Source organism: Lactuca sativa, chromosome 7 (assembly GCF_002870075.4).
Source record: "Lactuca sativa cultivar Salinas chromosome 7, Lsat_Salinas_v11, whole genome shotgun sequence".
Classification (NCBI taxonomy): Eukaryota; Viridiplantae; Streptophyta; class Magnoliopsida; order Asterales; family Asteraceae; genus Lactuca; species Lactuca sativa.
This window is the reverse complement of record NC_056629.2, coordinates 35,888,398-35,905,274: the sequence shown is the minus strand read 5'-3', so window position 1 is coordinate 35,905,274 and position 16,877 is coordinate 35,888,398. Positions and strand designations below refer to the sequence as shown.

General features: G+C 34.7%; 1 long non-coding RNA gene across 1 annotated transcript; it reads right to left on the bottom strand.

The window, feature by feature from the left end:
• Nucleotides 1-2,062: 2,062 nt before the first annotated feature.
• Nucleotides 2,063-3,016, bottom strand: LOC122194997 (uncharacterized). The gene is made up of 2 exons (XR_006184905.2): nt 2,528-3,016; nt 2,063-2,441 (listed from the first exon to the last, which is right to left on the bottom strand). It is a non-coding gene; the product is annotated as an uncharacterized LOC122194997 (long non-coding RNA).
• Between the last annotated feature and the right edge of the window lie 13,861 nt (nt 3,017-16,877).

Here is a 16,877-nt window from a genome sequence, read left to right as displayed (position 1 = left end):
ATCCATCAAAACCTCAAAATACCTGAAATGCCCTCAAAAGTCAAACATGGTCAATCATGGTCAAAGTCTAAGTAAACAATGCATATATGTTATATAATTAAAATTATATAACAACACTAAATATATAAATATTTATGTGTCAAATATCATTTCCCAAATAACAATTTTTAAAATATATGGCAATTTAGACACTAAGGTGCTGTTTGCTTTTTTGAAGCGAAAATTCATACAGTCTGCGGACCACGTCTGCAACCCTCTGCAGTAGAAGAGTTGGACCAAAACCCTGCAGAATGTAATAAGAAACGTGTTTGTTTTTTTAACATCTGCATGTTGCTGAAGAAATTAAAAATATTAAAATAAACTGATTTTATAAACCGAAAATAGTTTTTTAATACTGAAAATTTAATAATGTATGACATTTCAGCAAGAATTTATGATATTTTAGTAACAAACTAAAGATATTTCAACAAAAAATAAAAATATTTCATCAAGAAATTATCATTAATCAATATTAAAAAAAATGAAAAAAAATTAACAAAAAAAACAGAAAAAAAAAACCAAAAAAAAAAGTAAAACAAAATTTCAACATATAATCGAGATTTAAACAAGAAAAAAAGAGGTTGCATAGGCAATACAAGTGTTGCGCCAAACAGAACAAGCGTAGAAGTTTTTGACTCTAAATACTTCTAAAAAACAAACTGTTACGAGATTAAAAATGTTGCGTCACGCAACAATAAGAGGTGTGAAGATGTTTTTTACAAAAAAAAATGAATATACAAACCTCATACTCTTTATATACATATATATATATATATATATATATATATATATATATATATATATATATATATATATATATATATATATATATATATATATATATATATAGGGGACGGTTCAATTGAGAATAAAAAAATGTAGAGATCTTGAGATTAAACCTCAGCCACATATTTCGTATTTGCCGCTCTAATTCTCCAGCGTACCAGCAGCAACGATGTATGCCTAATCATAAATGATTATATGGCAGAGAGGTATAATCATACATGATTATACATGTTTATACGTATATGCATAATTATAAATGATTATACATATATGTCTGTTCACAGATTGAGTAATCATAAATGACTATTATAGTTAGTCGCAGAAGAGGTGGTGGTGACAGAGGTGACGGTGGTATAAGTAATGGAGGTGACAATGATGGGGTCGACTGGTGTCAGAGGTGGTGGTAGTGGTGGTGGCGGTGGCGGTTACGGTGGTGAGGATGGTGGTGGAGGAGAAAGGAACGGGTGGCACTGTGTAATCATTTATGATTACACCAGACATGTCGCCCCGGTACGCCGAACGGTTAGAGCGGCAGATGTGAAATATGTGGCTGAGGTTGAATCTCAAGATCTGTATTTTATTTTTAATCTCAACGGAACCTACCTCTCTCTCTCTCTCTCTCTATATATATATATATATATATATATATATATATATATTATATATATATATATATATATATATATATATAATTAAGTTCATTTGAGAACAATATTTATTGTGAGAACGTGAGAACACCATTTGTATGCTATTATTCTTGTTTGAATTTAATATGTATAGTATTGTAGTAATTACAATATGAATATATTCAATTTTATATTGCCATTCTACTATAAAATTTATATATATGTAGTAATTTAGTAAATTCTAATTCGATGATGAATAATGTCATAAAATTGTACATACTAAATTTTAATGTGAATATTAATGTGTGATTGTTCATATATTTGTTGATGAATAATGTCATAACGTTGTATATATAAAATTCATAGCAGAATAGGAACATAAAGTAGTGTTCTTACGCTCTCACAATAAATACTGTTCTCACATGAACCTAACCCTATATATATATATATATATATATATATATATATATATATATATATATATATATATATATATATATATATATATATATATATATATATATATACCCTACTTCAACCAAATACATACCCATTGAATCAAATGTCCAAATCAATGCACAAATTATACACATAATACATAAACTTTATCAAAAAAAATCAAATCAATTAAGAAGTAAATATAACAGCGAAATTATAAAATTTAGATTGCTTCCAAGTTTTCAACTTGACCAAAATTACACTCTTTTCTCGTCCTTCCATTGCATTCCATCCCCGGAGCATTCAAGCAAAGATTAACACTCAATCACAACAACACTCAACCACAAACTAACAATGATAAGATCAACAATCCAAATAACGATTCACATGCATAGCTTTGTTGATGCTTCCATCGTAGACCACAGCCAAAAACCCCTTTCCTGCATTTCTTTCTTCTTCTTCGTTCTACTGCCATGAACACACCATTGAGGTGTGTTCTCTGTTTTAGCAATATCAAGAAGGCAGTAGCCTTTTGTTTTCGTGTTCCTTTTCCTGTCAAATGAATCAAATCCAAACACCCATTTGAGTTCTACCGATCACTTCCAAACATCAAAAAAAAATGAAGCAAGAAGGATTACCGGAGACCCTTTTTCTCTTCTTCCCGTGGAGCCTTGCTGCCCCGATCTTCTTTCCTTCTTCGGTTCCATCAAACACCGAGGGTGTTTCCCTTCTTACGCACGACCCAGCAGCCCCGAAGCCTCTGGTTATCTGCCTTCGTTTCCCCTTCCGTCGAAGCAAACCCACCGAACATCCTCGTCTTCTTCACTGCTGCTGCTCGCGACACCTCACCGCAGACGCCCTTTCCTCTCGTTTTTTCCCTGCTGTTCCCATCGACCATAGAACTCCGAAGACTCGTCCTTGTTGCTACCGCTGCTTGCGACGCCCGGCTCCCTATTGGAACTCCTTCCTTGCACTCCCTTATGTCGCCTCCTTTTCCCTCCTGCCTTCGCATTCTTCCTTGGCCGCTGCCATCGTTGCTCCGTTCCATTTACTTGTTCGACCAGCAAATGACGAAGACGGGAGGGTAAAAGCCCTAATTCTTTTTTAAATGGATCCATTTGCCTAGATCGGTCATGGGCTTCAGAAAGAAAATGGGTTTTGATTTTGACGCGGTCAAAGTCAAAGAAAAAAAAATCAAACTTGCATTTAAAATGAACAAAATACACCCTCACTTGAACAATTTTTGCAAAATGAGTCCATATTTCCAAATTTTGGTGTATTTTGTTCAAAACAGCCCCTCCCATGGAGATTTCTTAACATTACAAGTCAAGGATTCAAACATTAAACCCAATTAAACAATTTCAGTCCCTCCCTTGAATTATTTTAACCAAAACAGTCCTACGTTGGTTAAATTAAATTACCAAATAGCCTCCATTAGTTTGATTTGTTACAAAACGGTCCGAGAGTATTTCAAAGTTCAAGAATGATGGATTTGCGGTTTCACACGACATGTTTTTCAAAGAAACCGAATTCGAACGATTGCAACTCATGTTTCAAGGGTGAGTGTTTACAACCCCTTTTTAATATTTTAATTATTACCCCCCCCCCCCCCCCCCCCCCCGAGGAGGAAGAATAATGTGCTTAAATGTTTTGTTTATACAAATCAATTTACTTTTTATGCGAAAATACAATAAATTTAGTTTATAAAAATATAATTATTTTAATAATTTACCATATTGTTACAGATAAGCTAGTATAAATTTTTCGTATACGTATTATGGTTATCTTATTGTGAAATAACTAGTTCACACAACAAATACTACATGATATAAAATATATGATTTTTATGTGACATTGCATATTATAACAAGCACGTTATAAACTTTTGTATTATTTAAAGCTTTCAAACTATTACTATGCATGGTTGTTTATATGTTTAAGTACACAACATTTATACATGTAAATATGTTTATTAATTTGAAACATTCATTTTTACAAAAGCGAGCACACAACACTTTTGCATACATGTTAAACATACTCGACATTTTTAAACCTTATATAACGATATTCATTATGCCTTGTGACTTAATCACAATTAAGTTAAGGCTAAGAGTTATTCATAAGCTTTTTAATTAAGGGATTTTTAGTGAGACGTTATTCATTAGCTGAGTTTAAACATTTAACATACCCACACTACTATAACCGTTAATCTTCGAGCAGGATACATATGTATATATCTATACGGGGTTGACATCCCCGCCTACGGTTGCTAGCTACAACCCTCGACCGATCAATCGAAGCGGGTGATAGGTGTCTACAGTTTTTACTACAACGTCCAATGAAGCGTTTTAGGCGGGTACACTCAGTCATATTGCTCAGTTATAGGACTCACTATAAACATTAACTAGAATCTCTATCTCTCTCTCTCTCTCTCTCTCTACCAACCATGGGCTTGGTTGCTTTCAAAACTACTTTTAAGTATGGAATTTCTTATGTAACAGTACAATTTGGTTTTCAAGGATATTCAAAGTTTTATTACGAACACAGTTTAAAGTATGGATTTACTTATAGAAAAGATACATTTTGCCTTTCAAGGATCTATTACAAACACAGTTTAATGTATGGATTTACTTATACCGAAATACATTTTGGGCTTTTAAAGACTCATTACAAACATTGTTTTAACTATTGTTATACGTACAAAGATAATATTTTTTAGACTTATTAAATGTAATATTGCTTTTAGTAGAAAACCAGTAACACTTACCAACCTTGTGTTGACCCTCAAAATTATATGTATTCTCAAAAAATCACTAAACAGACATTCAAGATAGATTGGATTACAGGTGACCTAGTTTACTTGCTATTGTGAAATTAGTTATAATTGATTAATTATTACCATGGTTGACCAAGTTATACTATATGATTAATAAATTAATGTGAAATTAGTTATAATTGATTAATTATTAACCTGAACTAATTGGAATTAATTTAAGGTCTAAGGGTTGAGTTGTAATTGTTCATAATTGAGCAAGGAGTAAAGATTTTAGAACCCATAAAGGTGGTAAATGAAATTAAGAAGGATTCTAGGGTTTCTAGAAGCGTCCTGGTAGTAAATAAGGAAATGATTTGAATTGGAATTAAATCCATTATCTAATTATTCAAATCTTGCTTTCTCCCTAAGCTACCTACACTATAAATCGGACCCTTTGGGACCTCAAATTCGTTCATACTCTTTCCCAGAAGGATACTTAGGCCGAAATTCTCATCTCTCCTGTTGTCTTCTAGTACTAGGGTTTAGATGTGACCCATTAGAGGCACCATCCTTTTGGTGATGAGCTTTCCATGACCTACACTATAAGGAGATTGAAGTGATTTGTTACTATAACAAATAAAAAGGTATGTAAATATACACTTGGTATCTTCGAATTACACTAGGGTTATACTAGGCTTAGTTGTTCATTATATGTTTTTTTTGAACCGGCAAATCTAATCTACTCCTAAGCTAACAACACCTGTTCCACCTATGTCCACGACGGGACTTGAACCCTCGACCTCAAAGAGGGAGGGCACCACCTGATAACGCTGGGCTACAAGCCCGTTGGTGCATTGTATGTTGTTATCAAGATGTATGACAAAGATCTTTTATACGATGCATGTACCATATTAATTGTTAGTTATTTTCCGCATTGTACAATTTTTGTCTCCTATAAAAGCCAATAGTTGTATCAGAGCTTAAGCTTGTCAAACTTTGATTGCGCATGAGTTGAATCGAAATAAAACTTTTATTTTGCAAAATACTGATCTCATGACGTGAGAGTTTAGCTCTCACGATGTGAGCACATATTTTTCCAGAATTTTGGTAATGATCTTCCTAATCAGATTTATGGTTTTATTATTGGCAATTATCATGTATATATTCAGTTAGATTCTGAATTTTGAATGCATTGTGTGATAATCCATAAAACTCTAAATATTATGAAATATCCTTAACTGATAATTTTTAATTAGATAAAATTATCTCTTATGAATTTAATAGTAATGTAATTAAAATATAATTATAAGTTCATAATATTTTTAAATTGTTTTATTAAGTATATGATAATTTTGATAAGTAATATTTAAATCTCATTTTTTGAAAAGATTTCAAATACAACTTATACTAAATATGATTAAAAGTTTAATATATTATATGTATAAGACAAGTCAGTCAAATCATTAGTAGGCGTCATTCACGAAGCAATACTCTAAGAGGGGGGGGGGGGGGGTATAACGAAATGACCGTTGAATGGTGTCTACTCTCACCCACCGCTCCCTTTTATGGTGGAGGGTCGTTAGGCTAATGGGTTTGATAAGACATATCCTCTAAAAGTGTGATACTACAAAGTAACCAAACCTTTTAAAAATCCCACTCTAGTTACTTTAGGAAAAATGTGAAATTGTATGATAATCCATGAAAACACACATTGTTTCCTTATGAGCCGTTAGTGGAGCGTGTGTGGTTAAACGGCACACTAATTTGAAACTTTAAAGGTGAAATGATAAAATGCCTCATGTTTATGATTGTTGGTTGAGCGTGTATGTTTAACTGGCACATCAATGAGGGATTATAAATTGATCCACGGTGTTTAAGCAGGTTTTCTTGGTTATTCACATCTTAATTGTGATCCACAACATCCCAGTCACAATTGGTAAGAGCATAATCAAGATTAAACATGTCATTGATAAGATTCAATGAATTTCAAAGATCTATGAGTTCCATGAGATTGAAATTGGTGACATGATTCTACCTACCTAAAATAGATTTGAATTTGATTATGACATCCCTCTTCAATGTTCGAATCGAAAATATGGATCCTAGCCTTAATTTAAATTTTAGGTTAATAATTAAGGATTCAAAATAAACTAACTTGAATTCTCTCTTCTCCCAATAGTAGATGTCAAATCAAGACATGATGGTCGTCCTTGTTCTTTAGGAAATTTTTTTCCTTAATCATCTGGAGATGGTCTTGCAATTTCAAGTCAATGTGAAATTTCTTTCCCCTCCTTAGGAAATGGTGGAACTAGACATTGTATCTCTTCAACTCTTCCACCTTCTCATCCCGTGACTCTCCCAAAGTCAACCTTCTCCCATGTTGAAAGATACGAGACTAATCAAGCCCTATTAGCAGGTAAACATGAAGAAGGAAATTTTATGTGTATGCACGTTCTGAAAATGAAGTGATACATTGACAATTGGAAAGGATGGGTGTCATATTCCCAAAAGAGCAAACCATTGATTTGGTTTATATTTCTCTTCCAGAGTCATACAGTTCATTAAGAACTTTCATATGAAGGATCTCTATGTGACCCTAATTGATTTGACCAAGATGTTGATAGTTGCTAAAGTAGAAATGCTTAAAAGTACATCTAAATAATAGTTGCTTAAAGGGTCTAATTCTGAGGTTTCCATGGACATTGACAATGGCGACATTAGTGACCAATAAAATATTTCTCTTCCCAATCGAAAGGGACCGGCCAAGATCATATCGTTTGATCGTATGGTAAAGAGAAAGGTTCATTCTGAGATTGTTCCCAAAGTTTACCCCAATGAGTCCATTTGTTTCTCCTGCTAATTAAAGGGACATTGGAAGCAAAGCTGCCTAAGGTAATTGCATGATCGTAAAGATTGTGAAGTCAATTCGTGTGACTCTACTTTAGGTGCATCCATTATCTAACTCCATAACTTCCTATTCTTAGAATGTTAATACATAATGTGATGATCACATTTTGATGGCATTGAAGGATCTAAAAGAAGGAAGGAAGCTTGAGTAAAGTGAGCTAAAATTGATCGTGAAAGATGGAGTTTAGCTACATGGTTCGATGTTCAGAATTTGGAGCTACTACTAGGGACTTAGGATAAATTAATAGATTGTTATTACTCTTTAAAGATATCTAGAAATATAGTTTTCATTTCATGCATTGTAAGGACAAGTTTCAATTTTCATTTTATTTAAAAGTGAACTTTTGGTTTGTGTAGTTGCCTGACTTATGTGATTATTGTTCAGTGGAAAATTATGAATAAATTCTTGTTCACGTGCTTATGTGAGGCAATTGAATGACTAATGGATCTAGTACATGTTGATATGGACTTTTCAGATCCACCATAAGGGATGATAACTCTAGTAGTCATGATTTATTGATGTTTCAGTAAATATGATTATGTTTATAAGATTAAGCATAATTATGATAATTTTGAAAGTGTTCAAAGTGTACCAAAACAAATAGAAGAATCTATTAGGCATAAAGACAAAAGATTCTCCATTCTAAAAAAAGGAGAGTATTTTAGTATCATTTTTTATGATCATCTTAATAATTGCAGAAGTGTACCACAATTAATCCTCCAAGAACATCTTAGTACAATTGTATGACTAAGAAGAGGAATCGAATGTTGTTGGAAATGGTTCAGTCGTAGATGAGTCATGCTTGATAGTAAATCATTTTTAGATCCATGCTAACTATGAGTCGTATCTTGAAACACAATTCAAACTAAGAAGGATAATCATGCCTCGTAATATATTGGGTAAAATGTTTTCTTACTCTAAACATATATAGAATTAGAGTTATGAGTTTTCGTTAATCGAGAAACAAAAGATAAAATGAGACCTATTCTATGAAGTGTTTTTCTTGTCGAGAATCCATACGAACTTTTGAATATTTGTTTTAGCTCGTCAAGGAATGTTCCTTGAGAGAAAAACTCATATGTCTAGAAGTCAGTGGGAGTCACATTGGTCTTAAGAGTTTCAAGAGTCAGTAAAAAATAAACCTTTTAGTTATCACTATCACGCGACCTGAGGATGATAATCTGTTGTGTTTAATTGACGCATTCTTATTTCTTTGCTCTTCTAGTTGAGTTGGCAATGCTTATGAGTTCTATGTTTTCATTTAACTGCAAAAGCTAAAGCGCATATTTCAGTGAAAGTACATTGGTCAATTTGGGTGAGCTACTAACAACATGGAAACATTAGTAGGCCCCTAAGCTTCCATAAGGCAAGAAATTATAAAATAGAAAAGTTCAGTCCATGAAGGAAAATTGATTTTGATTTGGTTTCTCCTAAACCTTTTCTTATGACTATAGGTTGAAAATGATAGACCCATATGGATGGGAACATATGCACCTTTAAATCTAGGCAGCAAAAGTTTTCGCTCTAATTCATGAAAATGATTATGAGGAAATACTTTTGCTGATAGATTTTAAAGTTATGATAAAGATCAATATGGATATTTGTTGTATTAGTTTCATTCTTAATTTCACCATATGATTACGACACCCCTCTTTATATTTTGAATTATGAGGAATGGAAATGAATTGTTTAGACCTCCAAGAGATATGTTTATCAAGTTTTGAAAGAGTTTGAACACATACACTATTCAAATAAAGTAAATAAGCTAAGAAGCCTAATTAGAGGTTTAATGAAGCCTCGCGAAATAGGAATCTACACTTCCATGAGAAAGTCAAATGGTATTGATATCTAGAAGTCCAGTTGATTTATGAGTACATGTCGAAGCTAGTGGGAGCATAATTGTTATGATTGCATGTTGACAATACTATACATAGGGAACAATATATGTAATATGCATGTTGCAAAAGTTGGGAACTATTTTGCTATAGTGGACATAAAGGAGAGGGCACTCATACTTTGTTATGAATCTAAAAGTTTAGATTGTATGGTTTAATAGAAATTAGTCAAAGACATATATGGATAGCGAGTTGAAATGTTTCAACATTAGGGATTCAGTATATGGAAATATTATAGTATGGAGATGAACATATATTGGACCCTTGTAATAATGAGTCGAGTCCCATATGCTTCAGATATAGTATCAATCACATTGACTATAATATTTACAAGTTCTATTTTTCAAATGCTTTTAGCACTATGTGAAGAGGATTAGAATTGCATGTGAATGAAGTTGTCAAACAACTGTCAAGAACATTCTAAGGGTTTACCAAAGAACTGGTTGCTTGTGGACAATTGGAAGTATGTTATCAATAGGACGGACCATAGTGACATGTTTTGGATTGAGATGATTATTGGTCAGAATTGGTGGTCGTATGGAATATGAAAATGTTTCCATAAGGGGATATGTTTGCAAAATCTACATGTGGGTTGGAACCTTTAATGCAAGAGAGGTGTTATAAGGAATGTATCTTGAATTTGAGACTTCATAAACATGGAATTGTTTATAGTTACAAGTTTCAGTGGAACATTCTGTAATGTCGAAGGCTGAGTGACTTAAGAACCTTGACATCATAGAATATAATGCATGTAAAGTTGAAATTCCACTACATCTTAGACAATAATAAGAAATTGGAAATGTGAAATGTGCACAAAGTAAGGACCAGAGAGAGGCATAGTATGCATGTTCATAACATAGGCATGACTGATGTTATCTAATTCAAGTGGTTAGTTGATTACTCAAAACATTATACAATGAATAAATTCGTAATTGTTATTGTGATTAAATAATAGGGATTATTTATATTCAGTAATTTTGAAACCATAGTCAATTAAATTTATTATTGTGTGTCACTTTTCATGTTTACTTCCCTAAGTAATTTTAATATTATGCAAAATTTCACAATCACTTGTACTTTTGGAAGTAAGTAGTGGATTAAGATTGTCATGAGTTGATTGTAGATTGTTGATTGATGTTAAGACATTACAACTGGAATTCCTACAATATTCATGAGTACTTTGAAAATAGAGATTTTAAGTATTGGATTAACCCACACTTAGAAATTACTTCATGGATTTTATCATGAGCAATTCTAATACGAGAATATCTACTATTCTTAAGTGGAGATATATACTTTGTAGTTTACGAATCAGTAGTGCATTGGTTTGCCCAAATGCATCTCGTAACTGGTGTTATAAAGAACAATTCCATGCATGATTTGGTTAGTAAAATGTATGATTATATAGTCAAACTAATTTGTTCCTTTTTCCTTAATAGGAAAAGAGATATCTTTGGACCCTATATGATTTGTTGCCGATATTTGAAGTGCTTGGCTCAGCTCGGACTAAATTGATGTTTTCAATTAGTAGTCCGAATTCAGTCGTCATAAAGCAGGAGATCGAGAAACAAAATATTGGACTATGAGATTGATTTTAATCCATGTCTCATATCCATATGATATCTTGTAGAACGAAGGAATATCTGATCACTTGTCTTAAGGACAACGTTTGATTCAAATCAGAGTTCGGCAGTGGCTTTGGAAAGCACACTTTTATGTTTAGTTCAAGGTTTATATTTGTAGTTGTAGTTACAAACTTATCCAAATGGGAGACTGTTGTATTAAGGTGTCTAAGCAAGTAACTAAACTGGTATATTCTTGCAATTAGAAGTGAAGTCCTTTTGGGTTGTCCTCATAACTAGAACTTGGTTAGAATGACATTGATATATATATATATATATAGAGAGAGAGAGAGAGAGATGATATGTTTATTAGATTATTATATGATTAATAAACTAATAGGAAATTTTGACGACATGATTTATTAATATATTAATTAGAAATAAAAAATTGATTTGTTAATTTATATGATTAATAAGTTAATGTGAAATCAATTAGAATTGATTAATTATTAATAAAAATTAAAATGGAATTAATTGGAATTTATTTAAGGTCTAAGGGTTAAATTGTAATTGTTCATACTTGAGTAAAGAGTGAATATTCTAGAACCTATAAAGGTGGTGAATAAAATTAGGATGTATTCTAGGGTTTCCAGAAGCCTCGTAGTAGTAAATAAGGAATGAATTTGAATTGGAATTAAATCCATTATTTAATTATTCAAATCTTGCTTTATCCCTAATGTAACACTCGTGTTTCTAGCCTAGATATTTATATTGAGGTGATAGTCTAGGTTAACCTTTGTAACTCATTTTGAAGAAATGAAAAGGAATTATGTGAATATTATGTGTTTTATGTGTTTTATGACTAATTACTAGGAGTTAATTAATTAAGAATAAAAATGAGCGTCAAAAATAAATATTAGATAAAGCCTATATTTGTTAAGAAAGTTGTAGTGGTCGTGACAAAGATTAAAGATATATAAAGAATACTGAAATCCGAGTTATAACGAAGAAGTTATGACTTGTCGAAGTTTCACGACAAAATTGGCACGGTGCCGAGTGTCGTAAAAAGTGAGTTTTTGATAAACTACTTTTTATCCTTAGTGATCCAAAAAAAAGTCGTAGTACTCGTTAAACCGAGAGTATGTATAAAAAGAACGGCCAAATCTGACTTCGTATGAGGAAGTTATGATTTTTCGAAGTTTCAGCTTAGCAGTAGACAACTAAAAACTCGAATTTTAGATCGAGTGATTTTTAGCCGAAACAACCTAAACGAGAATCGAAGGTCTCGTCATTATCTGTACAACGGTAAAAAGTCTGACGAAAACGGACGTCGGATGAAGAAGTTATGAATTTTTAACGAATTTCTTGTCCCGGTCTGTTAAAAATAATAATATAAAAATTAAATTCAAAATTAGCCGACGAAGTCTAAACGAAAGTTGTAGAGCGTAATTTTACATACACGTGCTTATAAAGAACGTCAAAAACGGAGTCTGTATGCGAAAGTTATGGATTTTAAAAGTTTTTGCACAAAAACTAAGAAAATTCGCATAGTCACGTTTTGGCCACGTCACCCTCGCTTAAACAGTGCCACGTATCCGAAATTCTGCTGAGTCATCCTAAGCGGTCCAATGAAGCTGCGACGCATGCCCCTTCCCTCGTGTGTCCGAACCCTCGCATGGTGCCACAGACCCCCTACTTCGGACTAGACCTCGGTCCAATCAGGAGCTGCCAGCGAGCCCCTCGCATGCGCAGCCCACGTGCAAGCCACTTCCTCCTTCAGATCTGCTTCCGCGTGGCCTCTTTCCAGCCGTCCGATCAGAAGCCTCACCCCTATAAATAGGAGGGTGCGAGACCTCCTGGGTATATTTTGGAAACTTGTCACTTTTAGCCCCTAAACCCATATTTCTTTCATCTTAACATCCCCCGAAGCCCCGATATCGATTATAAGCCCCAGAATACACCACGAAGTGCCCGAGAAGCCCAGAAAATTTATCTTTTTGGTTTCGAAGCCCGACCTTCGTAGAGCCCAGTTTCGCAATAAAACTCCCGGTTTTATTAGAAACGATCGTTTTAAGCAACGAATTGCTGCCCGATTATCATCAAATCATGTGAGTGTGTATTCACTTTCATCTTACACCTAGATATGAAGTATTTTCTATAAAATATGTGCTATGTGTAATTATATTAAGTGTTTATTTTAGGTGACTCTTGAATAGATGTTTTATATAAGTTTTAAATTGTATATGTATTTTATCTACAAATATGTTGGGTAGAACATGGGTAGAAGAAATAGTTGATGTGTGTTAAAATGGTGAGAGGCCTCGATGTTGTTGTTGTTGTCGTTGTTGTAGTCATCTAGCGGAGTATAGATGACGACCACGGACTTTTCTAGACAGTCTTGTGGAACACTAGTAGGTTCGCAACTTGTAGGTGTTGATGAACTAAATGTTCATTGGTGTACTCCATCCCCCTCATGGTTGCCTTTTGGACATGTATGGCTGAGGAGACCCCTTAGCAGTAGTGTTCATCCCGATGATATTCCTTAGGCTAGGTCCCTTGTAGCAGGTGTTTAGGGACGTAAAGTGAGGACAACAGGAATGGGTAATCAGGGTTATTGTTGATTAGTGAACTTAATAAGTTTATTATTATTGTCGGTTGAAAACCCTATATGTTCACCAGGCTCCCAAGCCCGACCCACTCAGCTTTTTATGATTACAGGCAGTGGACCCCGAGCCTAGTCGGAAGACGATGATAGATTTTTGGATTATAGACCAGTAGTTGTAAATAATTGTTGTAAGGCTTATAATGTCTTGTTTATGTTTTTGATCTGTATCGGAATATGACATCCCGACGTTTTGATATGAAATGAAAATATACATTTCTTAAAGAAAGGTTTTGATAAACTTTTATCAAGTTTTGTTTTGAGGACCAATTCCGCAACATCTTTTAAAAAGATTTCTCTGATTTTATTTTAAAAGGCATAAATTAAATTGGTCTTTTCTGGTCGAGAAATTAGGGGATGTCACAGTTCCTATCAGAGCATTAGTTTAAGCGAACTAAGAAACTGTAGGATTTCTAGACTTCAACTTAGAATGCTAAGTGATGATTGTGAGATGAGTGCCTACCATATTTTAGACACGGGCACTATTTTATTTTAAGAAAGATGCCTAAAATGCCCTTATGTGCTAAATGCTATATGTTTTCCATATATGCCATTATTTGTTCGGATCAATGGTCTGTTGTCAATCGGATCTGGAAACCTTATGTGTGTAGGATTCAAAGCGTATGATTACGAGGTTAGAACTAACATGTAACGTTTCGGAGTGATAAGCGAATTGAAATATCTAACAAGGATAAAGACCTAAATTCGCCTTATTCAGTATATAGATTATAATGGCAAGAACTTGGAGTGGAGCCGGAAATGCAAACAGAAACCAACAACCTCAACCTCAAGTGGTGGAACAGGTTCCTATAGTAGGAGCTGCACCCGAACCCATCACCATGGCTGGAGTACGAGTTGTGATTCAGACCATGATGGCTGAACAGAGGGAGGAGTTGAGGAAAATGTTGCTGAACAGCAGGGATGAACCTTTAGTTCCTATTGAACAACGTGAACTAAATGACTATCGATATGAAGAAGGGAACAACAGCAGTTCGGTTGGTCATAGTGAACCGCTCGTGGTTGGGAGGAATAACCATGAGGATAGGGTGGAGAGAAATGGGTGCAAGTATAAGGACTTTATGATTTGCAAGCCATCGAGCTTCACTGGAAAAGAAGATCCTGTCGGAGTATTGAACTGGATCTCGGAAATGGAATTGGCTTTCATGACTTATGGTTGCCAAGGCAAGTTACAAACCACATTTGTAGTGCGGCAGTTCAGAGGTAGCGTTGCTCGATGGTGGAGCACTTTGGAGAAAACCCTAAGCCCTGATGAGCCACTGCAACTAACTTGGGCAGAATTCTTGGTGCACTTCAAGCGCAAGTACTGCTCGGCCCAAAACGTGCTTGAGTTAGAAAACCAATTTCTAATGTTGAAGAAGGGGAGTATGACCATTGATGAATATACGAACAACTTCACAAGCAAAATGGAGTTTGCTTTGCGTATTGTCCCAGATGAGCTGGAAAAAATTGACAGGTATGCCAAGGGACTTCCATGGGAGTATGCGGTGCCAGTACGCCATACACTTACTTTGGAGGCAACTATCTGGGCTGCTAAGTCTGTTGAAGATATGATAAAGGGGAGAGCCGCCAACAAGGTTGAAGTTGGCGAAAAGAGAAAGTTTGAAGGAACTTCAGGTTCCAATAAAAGGAACAAATTCTCGAAGACTGGTTCGAGAAAATTCTGAGGAGGAGCCGAAGCCAAGTGGTGTGACAAGTGTAAGAAGAAACATGCAGGGAAATGCAACGTGGAAGTCACTTGTTACAAATACGGAAAGCCAATGAACTCACCTTCTATAAGAACGTCTGTTTTGGGTGCAGTGAAGAAGGCCATATTTTGAGGGATTAACCGAAGAAGAAGGACGCAACAAAACCCAATCTTCTACCAAAGCCGAAAGCGAGAGCCTTTCAGATGACACTCGAAGCTGCGAAAGAAGAAGCCGATGTCGCTTCAAGTAGCTTTCTCGTAAATGAATTGCCTGCCCAAATTTTGTTTGATTCTGGAGCCAATTACTCCTTTATTTCACATGAATTTGGTAGAAAACTAGCTTTTCCTGTAGATAGACTAGTTAATGATATAATAGTCGAGATTGCTAGTGGCAAGTTTGTACCTGTTAGCCATCGTATGAAAAACATCCTCATTGACTTGGATGGGAATAACTTCGACGAGGAATTATTGCCTATCGAGTTAAATGGTTTCGACATAGTTCTTGGAATGGATTGGCTTAGCGCCAATGATGCAGAAATATTGTGTAGAAAGAAGATAGTAAAAGTAAACCCGCTAGGGAAAGAGTCGTTTATGGTGTATGGAGACAAACACAGAGTAAATTCTAGAATAATTTCCCTAATGAAAGCCAGAATGTGTTTGGCCAAGGGGTGTACGTCATATCTAGTGTTCATGATCGATGCTCAGAAGGAAAAAAGGATGTGCGGAATATTCTGGTGGTGTGTGATTATCCGGAAGTCTTTCCCGAAGATCTTCCCGGATTCCCCTCTGATCGACAAGTAGAATTTCATATCGACTTGTTACCAGGAACGACGCCGATAGCAAAAGCACCATATCGATTAGCACCAACAGAGATGAAAGAACTTATGACACAACTTTAGGAGTTATTTGACAAATGTTTCATTCGACCTAGTTCATCACCCTGGGGAGCCCCTGTGTTAATTGTAAAGAAGAAAGACGGGAGCATGAGAATGTGCATCGATTACAGAGAGCTGAATAAAGCAACAATAAAGAACAAGTACCCGTTGCTGAGGATCGATGACCTGTTCAACCAATTGCGAGGTTCGAGCTATTTCTCGAAGATCAATCTTAGGCCAGGGTACCATCAACTAAAGGTGAGAGAGCAGGATATCGAAAAGACTGCGTTCAGGACAAGATATGGACACTATGAATTTTTGGTTATGTCGTTCAGACTAACCAATGCCCCATCAACTTTCATGGATTTGATGAATAGGGTTTGTAAACCATTCCTAGATTAATCCGTGATAGTGTTCATAGATGACATTCTGATTTACTCGAAAAGCCAGGAGGAGCAAGGCAAATACTTGAGAGAAGTGTTGGAGGTATTAAAGAAGGAGAAGTTGTATGCAAAGTTCTCCAAATGTGATTTTTGGATTCAAGAAGTCCAATTTTTGGGTCATGTGGTTAACCAAGAAGGGATAATGGTTGACCTAGCAAAGATTGAATATGTGATGAAGTGGGA